Below are 27,894 nucleotides of genomic sequence, written 5' to 3'. Positions count from 1 at the left end.
CACCTACAGATTCACCACCCCTTACCACCCCCAGGGGAACGGACTGGTCGAGCGGTTCAACAGAACCCTAAAAGGGATGATCAAGGGCCTGGAAGAGCCCCTGAGGAGGAGGTGGGATGTCCTGCTGCCCTGCCTCCTGTTCGCCTATCGAGAGGTGCCACAGAAATCCCTGGGCTTCAGCCCCTTCGAACTATTGTATGGGCATCCCGTCCGAGGGCCCCTCAGCCTGGTCAAGGAGGGCTGGGAGGCGAACGTCCAAGATGCCCCCCCCCCCGACGTCTACCGGTACCTCCTGACCCTGCGGAACCAGACTCGGAAGTTCCGGGCCCTGGCAGAAGCCAACCTCGAAGCCAGCCAAGAAGACATGAAGCGCTGGTATGACGCAAATGCCTCGACCATCGAGTTCGAGCCGGGCCAGCAAGTCTGGGTCATGTCCCCCGTGGACCCCTGCGCCCTGCAGGACAAGTGGACCGGGCCCTTCAAGGTGGTTGAGAGGAAGAGCCCCGTCACCTACCTGGTCGACATGGAGTCCCCGAGGAACCCCCTCCGGGTCCTACACGCCAACCGGCTCAAGCCCCACTTTGCCCGAACTGAACTAAGCCTGCTGCTGGCTACTGATGATGGGGGCGAAAGCGACTCCGAGCCCCTACCAGACCTCCTGGGGTCCTCGGGCCAAGACGGCTCCTTGGAAGGCGTCCACCTCTCCACCACGCTGACCCCAGAACAGCGCCAGGACTGCCGGAAGCTGCTGCAACCCTTCGCTGCCCTCTTCTCTCTCACACCCGGGGTGACCCCCTGGTGCGTCCACGACGTGGATACCGGGGACAGCCCCCCTGTGCGACACAGTGCCTACAGAGTACCTGACCGAGTCCGAGCCTGCATACAGACCGAGGTCGCCAAGATGCTCGCCCTCGGAGTCATCGAGCCCTCAGACAGCCCGTGGGCCAGCCCGGTGGTCTTAGTGCCGCCGCCCCCGGCACTTCTCCGGAACTCAGATTTTGTGTAGACTACCGGGGCCTGAACGCAGTCACCAAGACCGATGCCCACCCCCTGCCACGGGCAGACGAACTGATCGATCGCTTGGGGGCCGCCCGCTACCTAAGCACCTTTGATCTCACTGCTGGGTACTGGCAGATCAAGCTCACTCCCGGCGCCCAGGAACGATCCGCCTTTTCCACCCCCGATGGGCACTACCACTTTCGGGTGATGCCCTTCGGTATGAAGAACGCCCCAGCGACCTTTCAGAGGCTGGTGAACAAGGTCCTGGCTGGGCTAGAAGCCTTCAGCGCGGCCTACCTCGACGACATTGCAGTCTTCAGCGACCATTTGGCCGTGCACCTAGGACACCTCGGAGAAGTCCTGGCCGCTCTCCAAAGGGCCGGGCTCACAATTAAGGCCAGCAAGTGCCAGATCGGTCAAGGATCTGTGACCTATCTGGGCCACCAGGTGGGGAGTGGCCAGGTAGCGCCCCTCCAGTTAAAGGTCGATGCCATCCAGGCGTGGGAACCCCCCGCAACCCAAACCGCTGTCCGGGCCTTCTTAGGCCTCACAGGCTACTACCGGCGATTTATTAAAGATTATGGCAGCATTGTGGGCCCCCTTACGGAGCTCACTTCCAAGAAACAGCCCAAGGTGGTGCACTGGACGCCCCGCTGTCAGGCCGCTTTTGAAGCCCTCAAGGCGGCCATGTGGCTCATGCAAATGCGGGGCGAGAACCCCAAGTTGTTGCGATGGTCCATCTCGCTGCAAGGGATGGACTTCACCGTGGAACACCGGCCCGGCAACGACCACGCCAATGCTGACGGCCTGTCCAGATTCTTCCGCCTCGGCGAGGAGAACCCCCAAGGAGATGGGTGACTCTCCCTGCCTTCAGCTGGGGGGGACACGTGTTGGAGCCGGCCTCGTGGCGTGGTCCTGTTCCCCCTCGCTAAGCTGCACGAGGTCCCATGCACCTCGGGGCTCCTCCATCTTGGATTATATGTCACTCCACGTGACCACCTACGTGAGCCTGCTCTACCCGGCCTCGGTCCCAGCGAGGCCTGACATCGAGGCGCCAACCCCTGGCCCGGGGGATACCACGTGAGCCCTTCCCACTCCCGGCGGAGGGCAGTATCGATGGGACGCCCAACCGTCCTTCCACACCTAGGTGCGATCGCCCCACAGCTCTCTGGGGCCTGGCGCCTCTCCTGCTGGGCATCTGGCCGCGCCCTACCCAGCCTCTCCGCCCTCCTGGGCGCAAGGGTCCGGACATCAAAGGGCTCCAGACATATATCTGGGGCGACCCGGCAACAAGGCGACAGTTGTATCCCGGAGTCAAGAGCCCTGCTGATCGGATCGCGGCTGACCCTACGGAGAAAGACTCTTCCTGAAACTACACTCTGAGCCCTGCTGACGACGTCGCGGCTCCATCGTGCTTACAAGACCTTCACGAACCTTTGGGGCCCTGCTGACGCTGTCGCGGCCCGACCTTGCTGAAACGTACCATCAGAGCCCAGCTGACCTCGTCGCGGCTCGACCGAAGCGGACCTACCACCGGAGCCCTGCTGACTGTGTCGCGGCTCGACCCTAGCGGAACTACCACCCGAGCCCTGCTGACGCCGTCGCGGCTCTCCCCTACCGAGCCGCTCTGAGACCAGCACCCAAGGTCTGGCGCAGAGCCTTCCCGTACCTTGCCGGTACTAAGACTGTCCCGCTACCCTATCCCTCCAAAGACATTGAGACTCTTATTGGACCACTCGATCCCACTGTAAATATTGAACGTGCTCCTTTTTATATAAAGAACCAAGATAAGCAACTGATACGGAATCCTGTGTGGTGGTGTTACTGGGCCTAGTACAATCATAGGAGAAGGACCTCTCCTAGGAGGCTTCTCAGCGGCGCTCGGCTATAACTTTGCGGTAGGAAGGTGCCCCGGAGTAGTCCCCCCGACTCCCCGGTGGTCCTCCCTCCAACATATATATATATATATTTACCCAAACAAAGTTTGATGCTGAAAAGAATGCCCTTCCAAGTGGATCGGGGCTTGTCAGCGGAGCGTCATCGCTAATATATTCTGAGCAAAGAAACCCCTGCATCCTGGGATAAAACAAGACCACCAGCCAGTATGTAGCATTACATCTCTCTTTAATAAGCAGAAGGTTTGTTGCATAACGCCTTTTGACACAGCTGTGTCTTGATCATATGCACCATGTGATGTGGTCAGTTGCTTGACTTTTAAATCCATAGTCATAGGCACTGAAGATGGACTACAAATGACTTATCAGCACATATTACATTTTAATTTTACTAGAGTAGTCTACATTTGAGAACTACGGTCAAGAGTAGCTTATTTGGATTTAGTATTAATGTCCGTAAATTGGCATCTCAGCTGTTATTTCAATATTGTTATGTCCTTTTAAATCGATTAGACCACAGTACCCATAATGCATCAATTCTGCTTGAATATGTCCATCATGGATTCTTACCACCTGGCTTTGCCTCTGAAAATTGTCTGGTGCCTTCAGCCACTTTTTAAAACATCTAGATTAACAACACATGTAACAGGAGCAGTCTTTAAGTGAGGATACAAAATAAAAGGGGTACTAAGGACGGACTTCTAAGCTTATTGACCAATGAAAAGCCACCATTTACAAAGGACAGTAAAAGGAGCAAATTAAAAGGCTGGCCAGAGAGTGGGCTGAACTTCATACCCATATCCTGAATGCAGCATGAGACAGCGCAAGCACTGCCTAGGCGAGACCTAAAAAGGGATGCTGCATCTTGACAAATGTGTATTCATATTTCATTAAGATTGGGCTGGATTCTGACTGTTCTACATCGGCAATTAACATTTCCTTATTTTTATTTTTTTATTTTTTTTGTTTGTCCGCATTCTCCTCATTGGAGCAAAAATACACTCTCAATCTCTAGCACTAATTTCATAGGAGTAGTCCAAACTCCATGTGCCAAGGGACCCATAGAGAGAGTTATGGAGATTTGAAAACTGTACTGCCCATGGAACAGATCTCCATCTTTCGCATTCAGCCTCTGAACCTTTCTCACCACCCTCAAAATGAGGGAACACAGGGAGATACTTGTAGAGGCATCAAGGCTTAATCATTGGACTCCCATAGGTTTGTCAAGCAGGTTTCTAGCTCATTTTGTTCCCCAATATTTGTCCCCTCAGCTTGGTACCAACTTCTCATTTGCAGGTATTTAAATTTGGACAGTTGGTGATCTGTCTGTTGGTTACATAGTTCCCAAGGAATCAACTCCTCTTCAGTAATTATATGCTCCAAACGAACAAATCCTGCCTTTAAAAGTGGTCTTGCTAAGGCATCCCTTGTCGATTCTGGGGAGTCTGGGGAATCCCAGATAGGTGCAAGCAAAGTATGGTAGGCAATGTTTGCAATTTTCATGATCATGAACCAAATTTCAGCTAGACTTTTAAGCATCTTCAACCTTACTTTTTTTTAAGTATTTGGGGTACGCGTATTTAAATAAAAAACCTTAATTACCTCCTGGATCTGAGATCGCCATCATGGCCAACATGTCTCCCATCTTAGTTGTACTTGGGTAGCCAAACAGGCTTTTTCCATTCTTTAAGAGAAAAGCCCAGGAGTAGTAAAGCAGGTCCGGCAAAGCCAGCCCTGCCTTCTCCACTCTCCTTCTTAGTTTTTTCCACGATATTCTGGGACCTTTGTTCAACCAAATAAAGGAGCTAATTTGGCTTTGCATGCTCTTTATCGATTCCTTCTTAAAGGGTAGGGGTATGGTGTCAAAAAGAAACGTGAACGTAGGGAGGATTATCATCTTAATTAGGTTCCCCCGTCCTAAGAGAGATAATTGAAAATGGGACCATATCTTTAAAAGTCTGCAAGCCTCCTTTTTTACCTTCTCGAAATTAACCTTGGTGATCTTATTTATATCCTGTGTTATAATGACTCAGCGATATCTCATTTCTTCTTTCTTAGCCACTCCTTCCACCTCTAGATTCCAGGTCATGATCTCTGTTTTATCCCTGTTGATCACGTAACCGGAGACCTTCCCAAAATCGGTCGTCAGAGTCATGATCCTCTCTAGGGTATCTGCCAAATCTGTGGTGTAGACAAGGATAGCGTCAGCATAAAGACCTAGTTTTTTGCACCAGTCTTTATACTTAAGAGGTGAGATAGCCTCATCCTCCCTAATCTTCCTGGCTAGTGGCTCTATATAGAGATTAAAAGGAGGGGTGACTGTGGGCACCTTGTCTCGTGCCTCTGGATCAGTTCCTAACATTTCCTTTTCCCGATGTCGTTCAAAGGCAACACCTATTGCGTTTGTCAGTGCTTGTTATTGAATCTCCCCAAGCCCAGTCTTGCTTCTGGCATTGTGTATTATAAAGCCTAACATGGGTGAAGAGCATGCGTAAAAGTGTTCAGACTGGATAATACAGGAGGCATCAGCTTTTCTGAAACAAAAAATATGTAAGGCAATGGCCCCACCAGCTCTTGGAACCCATCTATGTAAATTATGGAACATGTTACCCAATAAATCATTACCTAGACTGTATTGCCAAGAAACAGTTAAATCCTTCCTTCACTTCTCTCCCTTCCCCCTCCCCCACCCCCACCAGACTTGCAGGCCTGTGGTTATAGTTTTCTTTTTGTTTTTACTGGGTGTTTCTTGGTTGTGAGGTGTGAAAGTTCACCTCATTACTTTTGAAACATCCGGTAATCTCCACGTTCAGATACAGTTGTTGCCCAAGAGTGAAGTACGGCTTACCTGGGAGGCAAACTGGCTGCTGCCCTGTAGTTCTACATTGGTGTGAAGGAGAAAGTACTGTTGCTGTAACCAGGTAGTTCTAAAAGCATTTGGAGCAATATGTTGCACCTACAATGGAGCAAGCAGAGGCCCAGTTGTATATGCAGCATCCTGCCAAATAATCCACCTTCCTGCAGCTCATGCTCCCAGTGCAAGGAGTCGGGGGAGGCAGGGACTCTGGAGGGATGGAGATCTGAGAATGGTTTGATAGTGCATTGTGGTATCATGTCTGCTGTGCACATGTGTGCTAGCGTGTATGAGAGTGTTTTCAGTATATTTGCTTCTTATCTATATAGACCTTCAATCAGGGAGTGCTCCACACAGTAGTCGTGCCCTGAGGATGTATTGAGACCAGGGGGCAACAGGAGTTTGACTAGTTGTGATTTTAAAGTGTTGCATGACTTTGTGATCCCATAAACATATATTGAATGGCACCAGTGGTTGTCAGGTGTTTTCAGCCTGGCTGGTGAGCTTAGGGTGTTGCCTGCATTATTGATGGTGTGAGCACGTACTGAGGCCAGGAGATGTACAGGAGTTTGTCTAGAGGTGTCAAGTTGTTTCAATCTTTAGTGGTTATGTGAGCATGCAGTGGTACTAGAGAGAGTCATTTGTCTGTACTTTGTGTGTATGCTGTCTTTTATTTGTTCCTTCTCTGTTTAAAGTAGGTCTAGTGTAGTTTTGGACTTGGTGGTGATTTTATGTTTCTACTTGTCCTGTTTGTTTTCTGAAAAGAGGAAGGTGCTTCTGGTACAGGTTGTTCTGTGAGGAAATTGCACAACCCAGAAGCATCATATTCCTGCACTGTGCACAACTCAGAGGTTTGATAATTGATTGCATGCAGCGTTAGATGTTGTTATTAGATGGATTCAGCATTTTGTTTTTTTAATTCACTTTGGAAGGTGTGAGAGCTTGTATTCTTACTCTTTGCTATTGTGATTGTGGGGTAGAGAAGAGGTGACTGACAACTAGTCCTTTAACTCTATTAAAGGAACAAAATAACATTGCGGAAAAAAAAGCTGAAGCTTGAACTTAGAACTAATCCACCCTGAGTCTTGTTATGGCATCTTCAGTGAGCGGATTATGTATCAATCCATCGAGAGGATTTCTTTCTCTTGATGGAGAACCCTTGTTACAATTGACTGAGAAAAAGGAGCATTATATCACTTTTTTTGTGCCACAACATACTCATCCACAGATACATATTTAGACTGTTTCCTAGAAAACAAACTTGAAACTAGTTATACCTGTACAAGCTTTAGGACTAGAATGAGCATCAATGTGTGTTAAAACATCAATCACTTGCTAGTAATTGTAAATCTGCTGATTTACATACCGATCTAATAAGAAACCAATTAATTATGCATGCCTCCAAACCTGCAACACAGGAAAGATTTTGGATCAGTGGTGACTCCCTTTTGAATGATTTGATGGAAATAGGAAAGCAGAGATATGAGAAACTGTGCTAAATCATTAAAAAAATATGGCTTTGGAGACTGATGTAGTGGTGAAGGTAAAGTTAGAATGTGATGACAATAAGGTGTGGGTGGTGTGCCACACAAGTGGGTTGCTGTTTGGCTGTGCTGCCGCCGGTCGCAATTTAAGGAGTTTTAATACAAATTAGTTAGTGTTTTACTACACTGACCTCTTGTTGATTAATAAATCCTGTTGACTGAACCTACCATTTTGTTAGTTCCAACCTGCTCTCTTATTAAATGCAGCACATTGTTTCTTTTGAGAATCTTAATGACAAATGAGTCCAAAAAATGTTGCTCGGTAACAATTTTGTAATTATATTGTTTATTAACAACAAGCTACTTACACCCTCAGTCACATCGTACATGCGAATGAGTTGATAACAATCACACTTGTCTGCATTCCATGCCAAAGTCACCATGCTGATAGTCGGTGTCACTACTGCTGTGTCACCCCCACTCTGCCCTTTGTACAGGCGAAGCTCCTTCACTGCAAGTGTCGGCAGTAATGGCTGAGTTTTTAAAGCAACAGCGAAGAACTGGTCACAGATATGGGGATTCCATGATTTTGGAAGGACTAATGCATCCCCCCTTTTTCGGGTAGCTTAAATATTTTCCTGACAGGAGAGAAAAGTTCTTGCTATTGAACCGCGTACAGAACGGTCACTCAGACTGCTGAACAAATAGAACATAACCAAGCATTGGCATAGCCAATAGGTCTCGCTTTGGGACCTTCTAAGTATTTAGTTATGCAGCACAATATTCTTGGTCCAACCACATCAACTGTTGCGTGGCTAAACACTTATAAGGTCCCAAAGGTGAGACCTATTGGCTATGCCAATGCTTGGTGTGGTTGTGTGTGTGGTTGTGTGTGGTTGTGTGTGTGTGGTTGTTTATGTGTGTGTGTGGTTGTGTGTGTGTGGTTGTATGTGTGTGTGGTTGTGCATGTGTCTATGTGGTTGTGTGTGTGGTTGTGTGTGTGGTTGTGTGTGTGGGTGTGGGTGTGTGTGGGTGTGGTTGTGGATGTTGGTGTGGTTGTGTGTGTGTGAATGTGTGGTTGTGTGTGGTTGTGTGTGTGGTTGTGTGTGTGTGTGGTTGTGGTTGTGTGTGGTTGTGTATGTGTGTGTAGTTATGTGTATGTGGTTGTGTGTGGTTGTGTGTGTGGTTGTGTGTACATGTGGTTGCGTGGTTATGTTTGTGGTGTGTGTGGTTGTGTGTGTGGTTGTATAGTTGTGTGTGTGATTGTGGGGTTGTGTGGGTGGTTGTGTGTGTGTGTGAGGTTGTGTGTGTGTGGTTGTGTGTTTGTGGTTGACATGTGTGGTTGTGTGTGTGGTTGTATTTGTGGTTGTGGTTGTGTGTGTGGTTGTGTGTGTGTGGTTGTGTGTGTGGTTGTGTGTGTGTGGTTGTGTGTGTGGTTGTGTGTGTGGTTGTGTGTGTGGTTGTGTGTGTGGTTGTGTGTGGTTATGTGTGTGGTTGTGTGTGTGGTTGTATGTGTGGTTGTGTGTGTGGTTGTGGCTGTGCGTGTGTTTGTGTGTGGCTGTATGTGTGGTTGTGTATGTGGTTGTGGTTGTGTGTGTGGTTGTGTGTGGTTCTGGTTGTGTGTGGTTGTGTGTGTGGTTCTGTGTGTGGTTGTGGCTGTGTGTTTGTGTGGTTGTGTGTGTGTGGTTGTGTGTGTGTGTCGTTGTGTGTGTGGTTGTGGTTGTGCGTGGGTGCGGGTGTGGGTGCGGGTGTGGTTGTGTATGTGGATGTGTGGTTAGGTTTGGTTGTGTGTGGTTGTGTGTGGTTGTGTGGTTGTGTGGTTGTGTGTGTGTGTGGTTGTGTGTATGTGTGTGTGGTTGTGTGTGTGGTTGTGTGTATGTGGTTGTGTGTGTGGTTGTGTGTGTGTTTGTGTGTGTTGTTGTGTGTAGTTGTGTGTGGTTGTGTGTGTGGTTGTGGTTGTGTGTGGTTGTGTGTGGTTGTGTGTGTGGTTGTGTGTGGGTGTGTGGTTGTGTGTGGGTGTGGTTGTGTGTGTGGTTGTGGGTGTGGTTGTGGGTGGTTGTGTGTGTGGTTGTGTGTGTGGTTGTATGTGGTTGTGTGTGTGGTTGTATGTGTGTGTGGTTGTGTGTGTGGTTGTGTGTGTGTGTGGTTGTGTGTGTGGTTGTGGTTGTGTGTGTGTGATTGTGAGTGATTGTATGTGTGGTTTTGGTTGTGTGTGTGTGGTTGTGTGTGTGTGTGGTTGTGGTTGTGTGTGTGGTTGTGTGTGTGTGTGGTTGTGGTTGTGTGTGGTTGTGTGTGTGGTTGTATCTGTGGTTATGTGTGTGTGGTTGGGTGTGGTTGTGTGTGTGTGTAGTTGTGTATATGGTTGTGGTTGTGTGTGGTTGTGTGTATGTGTGTGGTTGTGTGTGTGGTTGTGTGTGTGGTTGTGGTTGTGTGTGGGTGCAGTTGTGGGTGCAGGTGTGGTTGTGGGTGTATGTGTGTGAATATGTGGTTTTGTGTGGTTGTACGTGTGGTTGTGTGTGTGTGGTTGTGTATGTGGTTGTGTGATTGTGTGTGTGTGTGTGTGGTTGTTTGTGTGGTTGTGGTTGTGTGTGTGGTTATGTGTGGTTGTGGTTGTGTGTGTGGTTGTTTGTGTGGTTGTGGTTTTGTGTGTGGTTGTGTGTGTGTGGTTGTGGTTGTGTGTGTGTTTGTGATTGTGGGTGTGGTCGGGTGTGATTGTGGTTGTTTGTGTGTGTGGTTGTGTGTGTGTGTGTGTGATAATGATGCTGGTGGATCCAGCCCCCCTGAAGCCACAGGGGCCACCACCGCCACTGGGAAATTAACACATAAATGCGGGCAGGCCCACGTGGCCCTACCGCAGTTCTGGGGACTGCCACCTCCCCAGGGTAATTAACATAGAAATGTAGGGGCCAGCGCGACTCTCCGCAGCCCCAGGGACCGCTACCTTCCCAAGGCTCAAATGATATAATGAAGGGTGTCCCTTCACTCCCGGCCCTGGGACCACCACCTTCCCTTGGCAAAAGTAAAGATTGGAGAGGGGCCACACGCCTCTCCTCCTGGAGCCAAAGATGTCCATTGGGACTTCCGCCCCTCAGGGCCAGCTCCTGCTATGTCCCAAGATGCCCACCCCTGGGACGTAGCTGTCTGCTATGGCTCCCACTAAGCCATAGCAGACTGTGCTCCGCTTTGCGCAAGCAAGAGCATTTTGCTTTTGCTTGCTCAAAGGGGAGCACAATTGCTTTGACATAGATGGAGCAGCATGTTAGCAGCTCCCTCTGGGGAGCTGCTGCTGGGGAGGGGGGCTGCTTGGCCTCCCTCCCTTTACAGTAATAAAAAACATTTTAAGCGGCCCGGGGTAAGGGTCCAGCCAATCCTCCTCACTCATTTTAAAAAGGCCTGGCTCCGGGGTATGGGTTCTCTGGGGCTGAAATAGACTCAGGGAAGGGGAGGCCATGTGGCACCTCCCCTAAAAAATAATAAACTACTGGGAAGTTGCTGGAGTCCCTGTCCCCTTCCTCCACCGCTCTGCAAATGTGTCTCCTGGTGCACTGCTGGTTGGGGGATGTAGCCCCCTTAATGCAGCGGGTGCTTGGGGGCTAATAATCCCTCATGTTACAACCATTATGTCCCACAGACTGCGCCTGCTGAGAGGACTTCAGAGGACACGGCCTCTTTCTCCACAACTCTGCAAGTGTGCCTCCTGGCGTGTTGCTGGTTGGAGGATGAAGTCCCCTTGGCTGTAGAGGGTCCTTGGGGGCCAACAAACCCTTCCAATTAGCTCCTGTAAGTCTAACACAGCAGGATTGCTGAGAGGTCTTGGAAGGCCATGCCCCCTTTTTCCACCACTTTGCAAAAGCACCTCCTGGCGCTCTGCTGGTTGGGGGATGAAGACCCCTTTGATGCTTAAGTCCTTGTGTCCAACAAACCCTCCTGTTACCTACAGTAAGTCCCACAGACTGCGATTGCAAAGAGGACTTCAGAGGCCACACCCACTTTCTCCACCACTCTGCAAACATGCCTCCTGGCACACGGCTGGTTGGGGGATGAAGTCCCCTTGGATGCTGAGGGTCCTTGCAGGCCCAGAAGCCCTCCTGTTACCCTAAGTAAGTACTAAACAGCAGGAGTCCTGAGAGTTGGTCAGAGGCCCGCCCCCTTTCTCCACCAGTCTGCAAAAGTGACTACTATTCAAAAAACCATAGAAAATCACTTTAAAAACCAAAGGTGAGAGGGTCATTAAAGTTAGCAAATAGAATTTGAAAAAGCTTAGAAATCCACTGAAAAAAACAAAGGACAAAGGGACATTATAGTTTGGCTCAGATTTCATTCTGCAGTTATAGTTACCTCAGCTAACTATAACTTATGCCCACGCAATGCACTGCTTATGACCTCACATTTTACATCACTCATGACATGGTCAGGGACAAGATCTCCACAATAAGGCTCTAGAGGGATCTGTAAAGCCAAGAATGTGCTGATCCTCAAAATAATGACAATTTCACGCCATGTACAACTACCTATAGGTGAAACAAATAGGAATTATATAGTGGCAATTCAACCATATGTAGTGAGAACAGAAAAAGGAAGGGGGAGAAATCCTTTCAGGATGAGAAGCCTCACTCACCATTAGGTAACATGCTTCATCATATGGGTTCCCTCCTCATACCTGGATTGGAAAGTGCCAGGTGTGGGCTACAACTTCTCAATGGGGAGGAGCCAAGGTGTTTTCTCAGAGATTAGCAGTGGACAGAGGGTAAATGAGGGGCATAGTGCAAAGAAAAGGTGATCAGTGTGAGTAAAACTATCTTCAGTGGTCCACTTAAACTTTATTGGGACATCTCAAATGACATCACCACTCACATACCTGTTCACAGACCTATACCAGTACTCACACACCCACTCACTGCCCCATAGAGCCACTCACACACCCACTCATTTGTATAGCCACTCACACAACTATTCACTCACCCTTATAGCCACTAATACAGCCAGTCAATCACTCATACAGCTAGTCACATAACCACACACTCACTCATACAGCTGCTCACACACCCACTTATTTACCTACAAAGTCACTCACACACCCACTCACTCACTCACCCAATCAGCCCCTCAACACAGCCACTCACTCACCCATGCAAGCCCTCACACACTCAATCAGACACCCACGCAACCACTTGCATACCCATTCACACATCCATACAAGCGCTCAGACATCTGCATACTCACCCATTCACACAGACACTCACTCTCAAATGTAGCCACTTACACACCCAGTCACTCCGTCATAGCGCCATTCAGTCACCCACTCACCAATCCAATGTCACTACACACCCACTTACCCACCCATAGAGCCACAAACACCGCCACTCACTCACCCATACAGCCACTAACTCACCCACTCACTCACCAATACAATCACTCACACAGCTACTCACACACCAACTTATACACCCATACAGACACTCACACACCCATAAGCAAAAGGATGTATACAGTCACACAGCCACTCACATAATATGTATATTAAAAGTAGAATCACGTATTAGTAGTACACCTAATATACTACTTTCACTTTGTAGTACCTTAGTATATAGGTTTAACAATCATATAAAATACTTACACTCACTAGATGATGTCATCAGTGATGTCATTTAAAATGTTGTTAGTGATGTCACTTTCCATGTCAAGAGAAATGTAAAATGTGAGGTCATAAGCAGTGCATTGTACGGGCGTAAGTTATAGTTAGCTCAGGTAACAATAACTGCTGAATTTCACTGGTATTGGATGAGTGAATTCTGAGCCTATAATGTCCCTGTAACCTTTGTTTTTTTCAATGAATATATATTCTACAAGCTACCCTTGAGGCGGAAGCCGGGGGTGTTGCCTTTTTTAACTTTTAACCTTACACGCTAATTTGCACAGAGTTACTTGTTTACTATTTGTACTTGTTTTTACCTGTGTTGCCGGTGCTCTAGGGCCGGTCATCGTCTATTTTAGCAGAGCCAGGGCTGGGACGAGGCGGGCGAGTCCTTTTCCGCCATTGCCGCCCACGAATCGCCTGTCCACGCCCCTTTCAGTTAGCCACGCCCCCTTCCCGACGCATTTAAACGCCGCTGCTGAATCACGAGCCGGTGTTACTACAAGCTACCCTTGAGGCGGAAGCCGGGGGTGTTGCCTTTTTTAACTTTTAACCTTACACGCTAATTTGCACAGAGTTACTTGTTTACTATTTGTACTTGTTTTTACCTGTGTTGCCGGTGCTCTAGGGCCGGTCATCGTCTATTTTAGCAGAGCCAGGGCTGGGACGAGGAGGGCGAGTCCTTTACCGCCATTGCCGCCCACGAATCGCCTGGCCACGCCCCTTTCAGTTAGCCACGCCCCCTTCCCGACGCATTTAAACGCCGCTGCTGAATCACGAGCCGGTGTTACTACAAGCTACCCTTGAGGCGGAAGCCGGGGGTGTTGCCTTTTTTAACTTTTAACCTTACACGCTAATTTGCACAGAGTTACTTGTTTACTATTTGTACTTGTTTTTACCTGTGTTGCCGGTGCTCTAGGGCCAGTCATCGTCTATTTTAGCAGAGCCAGGGCTGGGACGAGGAGGGCGAGTCCTTTTCCGCCATTGCCGCCCACAAATCGCCTGGCCACGCCCCTTTCAGTTAGCCACGCCCCCTTCCCGACGCATTTAAACGCCGCTGCTGAATCACGAGCCGGTGTTACTACAAGCTACCCTTGAGGCGGAAGCCGGGGGTGTTGCCTTTTTTAACTTTTAACCTTACACGCTAATTTGCACAGAATTACTTGTTTACTATTTGTACTTGTTTTTACCTGTGTTGCCGGTGCTCTAGGGCCGGTCATCGTCTATTTTAGCAGAGCCAGGGCTGGGACGAGGAGGGCGAGTCCTTTTCCGCCATTGCCGCCCACGAATTGCCTGGCCACGCCCCTTTCAGTTAGCCACGCCCCCTTCCTAACTTTAGGACTCCTAAATGCCTTCTGTGAATACCGAAAGTCTTAAAATTAGGATTTTTCTCAATTTAGTAGTCCTAAGTCTAAACTTAGGATTACTAAATTGAGGAAAATCCTAATTTTAAGACTTTCAGTATTCACAGACGGCATTTAGGAGTCCTAAAGTTAGGAGTCCTAACTATACTACTACTAAACTGAGAAAAATCCTAATTTTAAGACTTTCGGTATTCACAGAAGGCATTTAGGAGTCCTAAAGTTAGGACTCCTAACTTCTGTGAATACCGAAATGAGTAAGTGCCTTCTGTGAATACCAAAATGAGTAAGTGCCTTCTGTGAATACCAAAATGGTAGTAAGTTTAGGATTTTGTCTTAAGTTAGTTCTGTGAATCGGGCCCATAGATGGCTCAGCGTCGCTGCTGATCACTGCCTATCTACCTCTTCCATTAAAAGTAATAGACATCGCCATCCTGCCCCATGGTTTAACGACCTAGCTCTAGGACACCCCCGCGCCGCTGCTGCGTGTGCTCTCCCTCCCTGCCTGACTGCCTCGCTACCGGCGCGTGACCACGCCCCCGGCCCCCGAGCGGCGTGGTCCCTGCTATCCTATCCTGCCCCTGCTGGTTTGCCTTGTCTTTCTGCTTTGTTTTAGTGAATTGCCTGTTTTTCTTCCCTGTACTGTATTTTGCCTTCCTGTTCGCCGCTGTTCACCCTTCCTCCCCGCTCCCGCCGCGAAACCCCGCCCCTTTTGCCTTCTGATTTTGTTTATGTGAATTGATTGACTGTTTTTTTCCTGTATTGTATTCCTGGTCGCCGCTGTTCACCCTCCCTCCCCGCTTCCCGCCACCGCCACGAAACCCCGCCCCTTTTGCCTTCTGTACCCTCCCCGCTCCCGCCTCCCAGCTGCTCCGCCCCCCGCGCACTTGGCCATATATGGCGACCGTGCGACGCAGGTGAGTGTGGCCTAGCTCTAGGACACCCCCGCGCCGCACGGCCACCAGCTGCTGCGTGTGCTCTCCCTCCCTGCCTGACTGCCTCGCTACCGGCGCGTGACCACGCCCCCGGCCCCCGAGCGGCGTGGTCCCTGCTATCCTATCCTGCCCCTGCTGGTTTGCCTTGTCTTTCTGCTTTGTTTTAGTGAATTGCCTGTTTTTCTTCCCTGTACTGTATTTTGCCTTCCTGTTCGCCGCTGTTCACCCTTCCTCCCCGCTCCCGCCGCGAAACCCCGCCCCTTTTGCCTTCTGATTTTGTTTATGTGAATTGATTGACTGTTTTTTTCCTGTATTGTATTCCTGGTCGCCGCTGTTCACCCTCCCTCCCCGCTTCCCGCCACCGCCGCGAAACCCTGCCCCTTTTGCCTTCTGTACCCTCCCCGCTCCCGCCTCCCAGCTGCTCCGCCCCCCCGCGCACTTGGCCATATATGGCGACCGTGCGACGCAGGTGAGTGTGACCTAGCTCTAGGACACCCCCACGCCGCACGGCCACCAGCTGCTGCGTGTGCTCTCCCTCCCTGCCTGACTGCCTCGCTACCGGCGCGTGACCACGCCCCCGGCCCCCGAGCGGCGTGGCCCCTGCTATCCTATCCTGCCCCTGCTGGTTTGCCTTGTCTTTCTGCTTTGTTTTAGTGAATTGCCTGTTTTTCTTCCCTGTACTGTATTTTGCCTTCCTGTTCGCCGCTGTTCACCCTTCCTCCCCGCTCCCGCCGCGAAACCCCGCCCCTTTTGCCTTCTGATTTTGTTTATGTGAATTGATTGACTGTTTTTTTCCTGTATTGTATTCCTGGTCGCCGCTGTTCACCCTCCCTCCCCGCTTCCCGCCACCGCCGCGAAACCCCGCCCCTTTTGCCTTCTGTACCCTCCCCGCCTCCCAGCTGCTCCGCCCCCCCGCGCACTTCGCCATATATGGCGACCGTGCGAACGCGCAGCATGCACGCGCAGCGGGCGCGCCGATTGAGCGCCGAAGGTGCGTCAAAGGTAAGCCCGTCTGCGCCCGTCCGTGCCTGGCCCGCGCCCAGCGCCCGAACCCCTGGCCCCCGTAGACCCCAGCCCACCCGCCGGACGTACGACGCCGCCACCCTCAACGCACTCAACACCGGCCGAACCCCGGGATGCCACCAAGCCACCCCGAGACACACCCACGGACCCTTCAGCTGCCACGCCTGCAAGTTCACCTGCATCCGGACCTGCCTCGCACCAGCACCCGCCAACTCGAACACCAGCAGCACCCTCCTCAAGTGCATCCTGCTTAACACCCGCTCCGTCCACAGACACGCCATCGAACTCTGGAACCTCCTCGACACCACAGCTCCAGACGTTGCCTTCCTCACGGAGACCTGGATGAACGCCTCTTCAGCTCCAGACATCGCCATCGCCATCCCAGAGGGCTACAAGATCACCCGGAGGGATCGCACCACCAACCAGATGGGAGGAGGCATCGCCATCATCCACAGGAACACCATCCGTCTCACGACCAGCACCAACAACACCCTGACCACCGCCGAACACCTGCATTTCCAGATCCACACCGACCCGAAGACCACCCTCAGAGGCACCCTGATCTACCGACCTCCGGGACCACGCACCCAATTCAGCGAGGACATCGCCGACTTCGTCAGCCCGCATGCCCTCCCCTCCGCTGACTACATCCTCCTGGGGGACCTCAACTTCCACCTGGAGAACAACAACGACCGCAACACCACCACCCGTCTCGACAACCTCGCCAATCTTGGACTCAAGCAGCTGGTGTCCACCCCCACCCACCTCGCCGGACACACACTCGACGCAGTCTTCTCATCCAGCACAGACATCGACTTCAGCCACGCCACAGAGCTTCAATGGACGGACCACAGCTGCGTCCACTTCACCTTCAAAAGAACGACGACCCACCACCACCAGCAACAGGCTGCCCGCAGAAGCTGGAACAAGATCACAGCCGACCAGCTAGCCACCTCCCTGAGCCAGCACCCTCCTGCCAGCTCAGCGAACCCCAGCCAGGCCGCCGACAACCTCACGAAGTGGATCAGCATCTGCGCGGACGAGCTCGCCCCGCTGAGGACCCCGCCCAGCAGACCCGGCAGCAAGAAGGCTCCATGGTTCACCGACGAACTCAAGAGCTCCAAGAAGAACTGCCGAGCCCTCGAGAAAGTCTGGAGAAGGGAACCAACACCGGACAACAGGACCACCCTCAAGCTTGCCACCCGGAAGCACCATCAGATGATCCGCGCCGCCAAGAAAACTGCATTCAAGGACCGGCTGGACAACAACGCACACAACTGCAAGGAACTCTTCAACATCGTGAAAGAGCTTTCCAACCCCAGCGCAGGAAGCAACGACATCACCCCATCGCAATACCTCTGCAACTCCCTCGCCTCATACTTCCACGACAAGATCGCGGACATACACAACAGCTTCAACAACCAACCAACGCACACCACGACCGAACAACCACCCCCCACCACCACCCTCCACGCCTGGACTCCAATCAGCACCGAAGACACCATCCGCACGATGAACTCCATCCACTCCGGATCGCCGACCGACCCCTGCCCTCACCACGTCTTCAACAAGGCCGACGCTGTCATCGCACCCCACCTGCGAGACATCATCAACACATCCTTCGACACCGCCACCTTCCCTGAGAGCTGGAAGCACGCCGAACTCAGCGCTCTACTCAAGAAACCCACAGCGGACCCCACCGAACTCAAGAATTACCGCCCCATCTTGCTCCTCCCGTTTCCAGCCAAAGTCATCGAGAAGACCGTCAACAAGCAGCTGGCCGCCTTCCTTGAGACAAATGGATCCCTCGACCCCTCACAGTCTGGCTTCCGAGCCAACCACAGCACCGAGACCGCCCTCATCGCCGCCACCGATGACATCCGAGCCCTGATGGACAACGGAGAAACAGCGGCCCTCATCCTCCTGGACCTCTCCGCGGCATTCGACACTGTCTGCCACCGCACCCTAGTACAGCGCCTCAGCAACGTCGGAATCCAGGAGAAGGCTCTAGAATGGATCATCTCCTTCCTCGACGGAAGAACACAGAGAGTCCGCCTACCACCGTACAAGTCAGAGGCCTCCGAAGTCATCTGCGGCGTCCCGCAAGGATCCTCGCTGAGCCCCACCCTCTTCAACGTCTACATGAGCCCCCTCGCAGCCATCGCACGCCAACGCAACCTCAGCATAATCTCCTACGCCGACGACACCCAGCTGATCCTCTCCCTGACCAACGACCCCGCCGCCGCCAGAGCCAACCTGCACGAAGGGATGAAAGAGGTAGCAGAGTGGATGACGAACAGCCGCCTGAAACTGAACTCAGACAAGACGGAGGTCCTCATCCTGGGCTCTTCACCCTCCGCCTGGGACGACTCCTGATGGCCTCCCGCCCTGGGCACCGCACCCAAACCGACAGACCACGCACGCAACCTAGGCTTCATCCTAGACTCCTCCCTCTCCATGACCAGGCAAGTCAACAACGTCTCCTCGGCGTGCTTCAACATCCTACGCATGCTACGGAAGATCTTCTGGTGGATCCCCACCGAGACCAGGAAGACCGTCACCCAGGCCCTCGTCACTAGTCGACTGGACTACGGCAACGCCTTCTACGCCGGTACCACCGCCAAGCTCCAGAAGAGACTCCAGCGGATCCAGAACGCCTCAGCCAGACTCATCCTCGACATCCCACAAACCAGCCACATCTCCGGACATCTGAGAGACCTACACTGGCTCCCCGTCAACAAAAGAATCACCTTCTGCCTCCTCACCCACGCACACAAAGCCCTACACGACCAAGGCCCGAGCTACCTCAACAACCGAATCAACTTCTACGCTCCCAAACGCCACCTCCGATCAGCCAACCACGCCCTCGCCGCCGTCCCCCGCATACGAAGAGCGACTACAGGAGGAAGGTCCTTCTCCTACCTGGCCGCCAAGACCTGGAACTCCCTCCCGACCAACCTGCGCCTGACCCAAGACCACCTCTCCTTCAGGAAGAAGCTGAAGACCTGGCTGTTCGAGTAGTAGCGGCACCCCCCTCCCCCCAGCGCCTTGAGACCCTACGGGTATGTAGTGCGCTCTATAAATGTCTTTGATTGATTGATTGATTGATTGACCTTTTAAAAATCGAAAAATCAAAATGTAAGGCATTGGAGCGAAAATGGCGCAAAGACTATGACCTTGAAGCTAAAAACAACTATCATGTGGTCAGGAATTTATACCACTCTGCCTGTGCCAAAACCCGTGCGGCCTTCGTGTCCCAGGCTATTACCGAAGCATCCAATAAATCTAAAACTCTTTTTAACATGGTCAAGGATTTAGCTGGCGCCCACACCACAGCCGTGGCCCCTCCACTCAATTCACAACAATGCCAAGACCTTGCCTGTTTCTTCTCTGACAAAATTGAAAAAATTATCAAGGACATTAAATCTTACAACACCATAATTATCCCCTCCATTGATGTGGATTGTGCTCCACCCGGTGGAACTATCTTGGAAGCGTGGCCATTCATAGAGGTTGACACAATTAAATTAATTCTTAAAAACATCAAATCTGGTTCCCCTAGGGACCCTATCCCTATTAAAATCCTCAAACAACTCGACGATCAGTCCTTAGGAGTCATTGTCGATACGCTCAACGCTTCCCTTGAACTTTCCTCAGTTCCGAACCTTTGGAAACACGCAATGGTCACGCCACTGCTGAAAAAACCTACAGCTAATCCGGAATGCCTGGCTAATTAGACCAATTTCCCTGCTCCCGGCATTCTCCAAGTGTTTAGAGAGACATGTTCATACGGCTTTATCCACCTTTGTCGAAAAGAACTCTCTCCTACACCCCTCACAATCTGGTTTCCGAGCGGGCTTCTCGACGGAAACCACGCTTCTGGGAGTTACGGAGCATATCCGTTCTCTCCTCGACAAAAGTCAGACGGTTGCGCTTGTGCTCCTCGATCTGAGCGCGGCCTTTGACACTATATCACACAACATTCTTGTCAAGACACTATATAGAAATGGTGTCCGGGGTAAAGCACTTGGTTGGATTCGCTCTTTTTTGGATGACCGGACTTTCCAAATAACATCCTCCTCGGCCTGCTCTGAATCATTCAGTGCCCCCCACGGCGTACCTCAGGGATCCATTCTGAGCCCCATATTTTTTAACATCTATCTTAGACCCTTGGCTGACCTTGCAGAAAAATCTGGACTCTCCCTTATGACCTATGCAGATGATTCCCAAATCATTTTTTCCTTATCCGAACCAGGCACCGCCTCTTCATCTCCCCTTAAACTTGGCCTTCAAAACATCCTTAACTGGATGACGAGTAATCAACTAAAACTTAACGGAGACAAGACTGAGGTTCTCCTTTTAGGGAAACAACAAGAACTTTGGACTCCTGCCCACTGGCCTGACCAGCTGGCCGCTCCTCCAATACCAGTGACCCAAGTTCGTAACCTGGGTTTCATTTTGGACAGTGCCCTCTCAATGAGCAAACAGGTCAATAAAGTTGTTGGGTTGTGCCTCACCATCATTACATGGTTGAGGAAAATTATCTGGATGCTGCCCCCTTCAACCCAGAAGACTGTAGTCAATGCCCTCGTCACCTCGCGGCTTGACTATGGAAATATCTTGTATCTTGGGTCAAATAAAGCTGTTGTCAGTCGACTACAACTTGTTCAAAATGCCGCAGTCCGACTGCTGTGTAAAATTCCAAAAAACTCTGAGGTCTCTAGCTACCACCGTGAGCTTCACTGGCTCAGGGTAGACAGCAGAATCCGCTTCAAAGCCTTGACGTACATGTTTAGAATCAAGGCAGGTACAGCGCCTAAATATCTCCTTGCTTTGGCCAACCCTTATCTTCCCAAACGTAACCTCCGTTCACAATCTCTCTCATACTTCTGTGTTCCTAGATTTAAATTGGCAAGAATGGGTGGCAAATCATTTGCCTACCTGGGTCCGGCACTTTGGAATTCTCTTCCTCCCTTTATTCGTAAAGAAGACAACTATGGCAGATTTCGGAAAAATGTTAAGACTTGGCTATTCGAATGTTAACGTGAATAGCCAGTCTCTTCACCCCTGACTTTCTTGACTTCCTTGACTTTCTTGATGGTAGCTCGGCGCCGGGAAACCCTTTTTGGGTAGCTGTTGCGCCTTATAAGTTTACGAAATAAATAAAATATATATATATATATCTATATATAATCTATCTATCTATCTATCTATCTATCTATCTATCTATCTATCTATCTATCTATCTATCTATCTATCTATCTATCTATCTATCTATCTATCTATCTATCTATCTATCTATCTATCTATCTATCTATCTATCTATCTATCTATCTATCTATCTATCTATCTATATATCTATATATATATATATATATCTATCTATATTACCTACTGGCAGTCGCCAGTAGGTAGTTATAGTTAGGACCTATTTTCCAAAGGAAATCTGCAACATTCTATTTAGAATAACGTTGGCGTCGATTGATGAATCTTCGCGAAAGTTTCCAAACTTTTGGCCAGCTGTGGTCCGCTCCTGTCCTGAAAATTTCACGGTGATTCGTCAAGCGGGGGCCGAGAAAAAATGGGGGTCCCAAAATGCGTTTTCCCCATGCATTTTCCAATAGGACCTGTTGATGCAGCTACAGCCCGGAGTGCTGAACGGAATTACACCAAATTTGGCAAAGTGGTAGTCCTCAGTTCAGACTCGTGCCTTTTGCTTAAATGGTGTAAATCCGTTCAGTAGTTCCTGAGAAAATCAAAAGTAAAATCACATATATATCTGGGCGGAGCCTAACCACACATCTCATCGTGAGATCTGATTGGCTGTCAGCACTTCATCCAAGAAGTGTTGGCAGCCATCTTGGGACCAATATACATGATAGCACCTCATTAAAAAGCATTGCAGTTAATAGAAGGTTTTAAGACTTTAGTTACATTATAAATCATTTGTTGATGGTACCGTACTCATTTTAGGAATTGTGGTGTGTTCTAAGGTGATTTTACCATGTGAAAAAGCCTTCTGCTGTGATATCATGAATCATGTTTGAGAGAAAACTATTTTCTCATGCTTTTCCCACAGAGGTTTGGAAGGTGATCTATAAGCTAAACTGAGAGCATATTTTCTGTAAATTCACATTATCTTTCTCAGTCATGTGAGAATGAAGTCTGACATTCTCAGTAAAACATGTACATCCAACAAGGGCAGAGACTGTCAGTTGATTCCTTTGTGTTCTACTGCAGCTTCCCAGAGTTTTCTAAAGAACAACTAGAGCGCTAACAGTCCTACTTATGACAAACGTATGGCACACCTGAAGCCATCTTGGTTGGAATAAAGTGGTAACTCTTAAAACATTTAATTTAAAAAGGAACAAAATGAGGGAGTTCATTTTGCCATAGAAAGTATGATTAGCGCTGCAGAAAGAAAAATTAGGGCACATTTTGAGTGACTTCTCAAATCCTCGTCTATTTCATTAAAAAAATTCTGACATGCAGACTGAAACATGCACTTTCAATACCAGCTGCAGACTTCCCTGGTGAGCAGCAGCTTTACTACAGTGATCTAATAAGCAACTAGAGGGCTAACATTCTGAATTTATGGCAAATGTGTGACACATCTGAATGCCTTCTTGATGGAATCAAAGTAAAAAACTGAAAGTATTTCCTACTGAGGAGACTGTAGTAAATGAGGAAATTAGGAAACATCATAACAAATAAGTCTCCCAAAATGGCCACCAGAGACAAAAGAGCCTAAATGTAGCCCAAATATCACCCAGATGTAGCCCAAGTATAGCCCAATGACAGAATGTCCCAGAGTGTTCAAACGAACAACTAGAGCGCTAACAGTCTTACTTATGACAAAAGTATGGCACACCTGAAGCCATCTTGATTGGAATAAAGTGGTAACACTTAAAACATTTAATTTACAAAGGAACAAAATGAGGGGGTTCATTTTGCCATAGAAATTATGATTAGTGCTGCAGAAAGAAAAATTAGGGCACATTTTGACTTCTCAAATCCTCTTCTATTTCATAAAACAATTCTGACATGCAGACTGAAGCATGCACTTTGAATACCAGCAGCAGACTTCCCTGGTGAGCAGTAGCTTTACTACAGTTATCTAATCAGCAACTAGAGTGCTAACATTCAGAATTTATGGCAAATGTGTGACACATCTGAATGCCTTCTTGATGGAACCAAAGTAAAAAACTGAAAGTATTTCCTACTGAGGAGACTGCAGTAAATGAGGAAATTAGGAAACTTCATAACAAATAAATCTCCCAAGATGGCCACCAGAGACAAAAGAGCCCAAATATTACCCAGATGTAGCCCAAGTATAGCCCAATGACAGAATGTCCCAGAGTGTTCTAACAAACAACTAGAGCGCTAACAGTCTTACTTATGACAAAAGTATGGGACACCTGAAGCCATCTTGATTGGAATAATGTGGTAACACTTAAAACATCTAATTTACAAAGGAACAAAATGAGGGGGTTCATTTTGCCATAGAAATTATGATTAGTTCTGCAGAGAGAAAAATTAGGGCACATTTTGACTTCTCAAATCCTCTTCTATTTCATAAACAAATTCTGACATGCAGACTGAAACATGCACTTTGAATACCAGCAGCAGACTTCCCTGGTGAGCAGTAGTTTTACTACAGTGATCTAATGAGCAACTAGAGTGCTAACATTCAGAATTTATGGAAATGTGTGACACATCTGAATGCCTTCTTGATGGAACCAAAGTAAAAAACTGAAAGTATTCCCACTGAGGAAACTGCAGTATCTGAAGAAATTAGGAAACTACAAAACAAATAAATCTCCCAAGATGGCCACCAGAGACAAAAGAGCCCAAATGTAGCCCAAATATCACCCAGATGTAGCCCACATGTAGCCCAATGATAGAAGTGTGCAAAACACTTATTTTTTGTGTATTTGCAGTTTTATATAGTGCAGACTTGTGAGGTATTGGAGTGCTTTACATGAGCATTGGTTACATCACACAAGATCAAATTCATTTTGGTTGAAGACACGGGGAGATCAAGTGATTGGACCAGAATCACAGAATGTTGAGCTGTAGCAGAAACTCCAACCTTGTTCCCCAGTTGCAAAGTCTGCAGCTCTGGAAGTAACACCACATCCTCTCCCCTAGGTGCAACATTTAATCAAGTGGTCAACTGGATAAAAAAACATAAAGATTACAAATAATTTAAAAGTTCGTTGTCGCTATTTGAAAACTTAGAAAATATGTCCTCATTTTAGTTTTTTAGAGCACTAACCATAATTTTGATGCAAATAAGACCCTCTCATATATGTAATTTCTAAAGGAAATACTCTAGGTATTACAGTTATGATTACATCAAGATGACGTCAGGCGTTCCACACTTTTGTAATAAATATAGAATGTTAGCAATCTAGTTGTTCATTGGGATACTGTTGAGAGGAAGAGGCCAGGGGCACGGACTCTGAAAATTGAAGGCAGGTAGGAGGGTGCAAAGGCAACAATTTAACCACACTGAGCAGGCAGGAAGGGCCGTGGCAGCACAACAGATTATGAAGGGCAGTGGAAAGGGGGGCAGGGGCAACAAACCAACAATACAGGACTGGCAAGAGAGGCTGTGGCAATATAATAGACCATTGTGGGCAGAAGAAAGAGGCAGTGGTAGTACAACCATACATGCCAACAGACCCGTTTCAGCCAGGAAACGTCCAATGTTTTTAAGCTCAAATGGGCTTTATTTGATCTGTCTCCTGTCTACAATCTCCTCTTTTTCAAATTAACTCAAAGGGGAAAATCAATACCCCAGTTTTTTTTCAAAATCTCCCTCTTACCAAGTTCAAAATGTTCGCAAGTATGGTACTTTGGATCATGGTAGGCAGGAGGAGTTGGAGTAGGGACATGGACTCGGATAACAGAGGACAGGAGGGACATGGAGAGGTGCACCAAACTGACCCTACAGGGCAGGCATCAGGGTTTGCAGCAGCACAATACACCACACAGCGCATGCAGGACGGGCGTGCAGCACAACAATCCATAGAAAGCAATAGGAAGGGGACAGGACCATGCACAAGGACAACAGAGAACAGAGGGGATAGAGGCAATGGTAGTTAGCTGACCATAATGGACAGACAAGAGAGACAGCTGCAGCATAACAGACCATAAAGGGCAGGAGGGACGGATCAGGGGCATTACAATGGAACAGACAAGCCGGGAGGGAGGGAATAGGGGTCTGCACATGGAAACAGAGGGCTGGGGGCAAGGGGGCAGGGCAGGAGCAGCAAGATGACGATGGAGGTCAGGCAGGATGGGCACTAGAAACAAGACACACCATGGAGAGCAACAATGAGACCATGATGGCATACACACAGACCATGGAGGGAAGGTGGAAGGGGGTCAGGGGCAGCTAGCTGACCACACAGGGAAGGTGGGAGGGGCCATGGCAGCACAGAAGACCATGCATGGCAAGCGGGAGGGTTAGTGGCAGCACAATGGCTATGATGGGCAAGAAGGCGGGTGCAGGGGCATGCACAAAGGACCATGGAGGATAGAAGTGAGGGTCAGGACCTGGGCACAGACAAGAGAGTTCAGGTGAAGGGGCCTCAGAACAGACCGCGCGGGTCCGGCGGGAGGAGCAGTTGCAGCACAACAGACCAGGGAGGGCAGAAGGGTGTGGCAGTAAAATGGACCACGGAGGACAGGAGGAAGGGGATAGGGGCATGGCATGTGGACAGGCAGGGTGGAGGTGGCAGGGACAGGTTACAGTCATCTGACAATGCTAGGCAGGTGGGAGGGGAGTGGCAGCTCAACAGAACACTCAGTGTAGATAGGAGTGGCAGGTCCATGGAACATGGTGGGCAAAAAGGATGGAGCAGGGGCATGCACAAAGACATCGCAGTGCAGGGGGAAGGAGAATAGGGGCAGCAAGCTAAGCACAGAGGCTAAGCAGGAGGTCAATGATGGGCCATAGAATTGGGCAATGGAGGGCAGGAGGAGTGGACTGGTACATCATGCTAAATGGAGGGCAGTGGCAGCACATCAGACCATGCATGGCAGGAGGGAGGAGGCTAGTCCATGGATTCAGACAACAGAGGATAGGGAGGAGGTGGATGGGGCAGCAAGCTAACTATTCAGAGAAGGTGGGTATTAGGAACTTTATTGTTTTTAAAATGTGTGTCTGTGCGAACTACTTAAGATATGAACAAGTATGCAGCATAATCTCACTTTTATTCAGGAAGAAGAGGACGTTTGTGACTGTGACTCCGGGCTCACTTGGGAAAAACACTCCCTGACCCTCCACCCCCATCGCAAAATGTAATGCCCGTGAAAAGGGTAGGTGGACGCAGTGTTATATAGAACATAGTCCTGGGAGCACGATTGAAAATGAAAACTAGATATAGTATATGATAAAAACTATGTCCAAAAAGTGTGATATAAGATGAACCGGGGCGTGAAATATAATATGCAATACATTGTGCGCAATGACAGATTCATTGGAGAGTGCGAGATAGCACAGGCACTAGCACGTGCTATGCGATATGCGCCTTGGAGTGTAATATGTTCAGGGCAGTGTTGTGTATGGATCCCAGATTGTAATATGTATGGCATAGCGCTGTGCGTTCTAACATAGGCATCGAGGAAGGCACGTTAGATGGGGCAATATAACCCGTGCGAAGGCAAGTGTGGCATGACATATTCACGGGGTGGTGTTACAGTGCACATGGGCTAGAGAGTGTCATAGCATACGCACTAGCTGGTGGAATACAACACAGAGGTGTGAGGCACTTGGCGGGCACTGGTGGGTGTAACACAGCATTAGGCTCAGCCCGGAGCATGCAGTGAGGTTTGTCTCCTTTCCAGAGTGTAAAATAAAAAGTATTACACATCCGGCGGTGGATGTGTTTTTTATTAACCGTGAGGGGGGTTTCTTGCATAGTTTGGTCACATTTTTGTCAAATCCCCTTTGAATGGCTTGGTGTGCGTGTATATTAAATGTGCCCATCAATAGCTACCTATGTTTGTATAAATAAACAACAAGGGTTTCTACTTGGAGAGGACCCACCGGAGGGGGCGCCGGGATTAGGCACGGTAGGGCGTCAGACACGTCAGAGCTTCACTAGCGGTGTAAATACATTCCATGTGGATTCATTCTATGCATAGTCGCATTTTAATGAATATCACACAAATCGTCATGGTGATCGGCACATACGGTTTGTCCAGCATGTCCTAGGTGTTTCTATAAATATATATATATTTTTAAAATAATAAAAAACAAAGGCCGGCCCCGGGGGATGGGTTCCCCGGGGCCATAAGTGGCCTGAGGAGGGGGGCAACGCAGCCCCCTCCTAAAGAATTTTTTTTAAAAAGACCATGACCCGGGGGATGGGGTCCCCGGGGCCGATGAAGGCCTTGGGAGGGCCAATTTTTTTTTTTTCAACAAAAAAAATTAGGGTGCAGGCCCTGGGGGATGGGGTCCCCAGGGCTAGTAAATTTGAAAAAGAAGGGGGGCCACACAGCCCTCCTTCTTAAAAAAATAAAATAAATAAAAGACCGGCATCGCGCCTGAGGCCACGCACCCTCCTTGCAGCACTCTGCAAACGTGCCGCCTGGCCACTTGTAAGTTGGGGAATTAATTCCCCTTCAATACTGAGGGTCCCTGAGGGCCAACTAGCCCAATAGGTATCTCTAGTATGCACCACGGAACTGCGTTG

The sequence above is a fragment of the Triturus cristatus genome, chromosome 5_2 (assembly GCF_964204655.1).
Source record: "Triturus cristatus chromosome 5_2, aTriCri1.1, whole genome shotgun sequence".
NCBI lineage: Eukaryota > Metazoa > Chordata > Amphibia > Caudata > Salamandridae > Triturus > Triturus cristatus.
Note: the sequence above shows the minus strand (reverse complement) of the source record.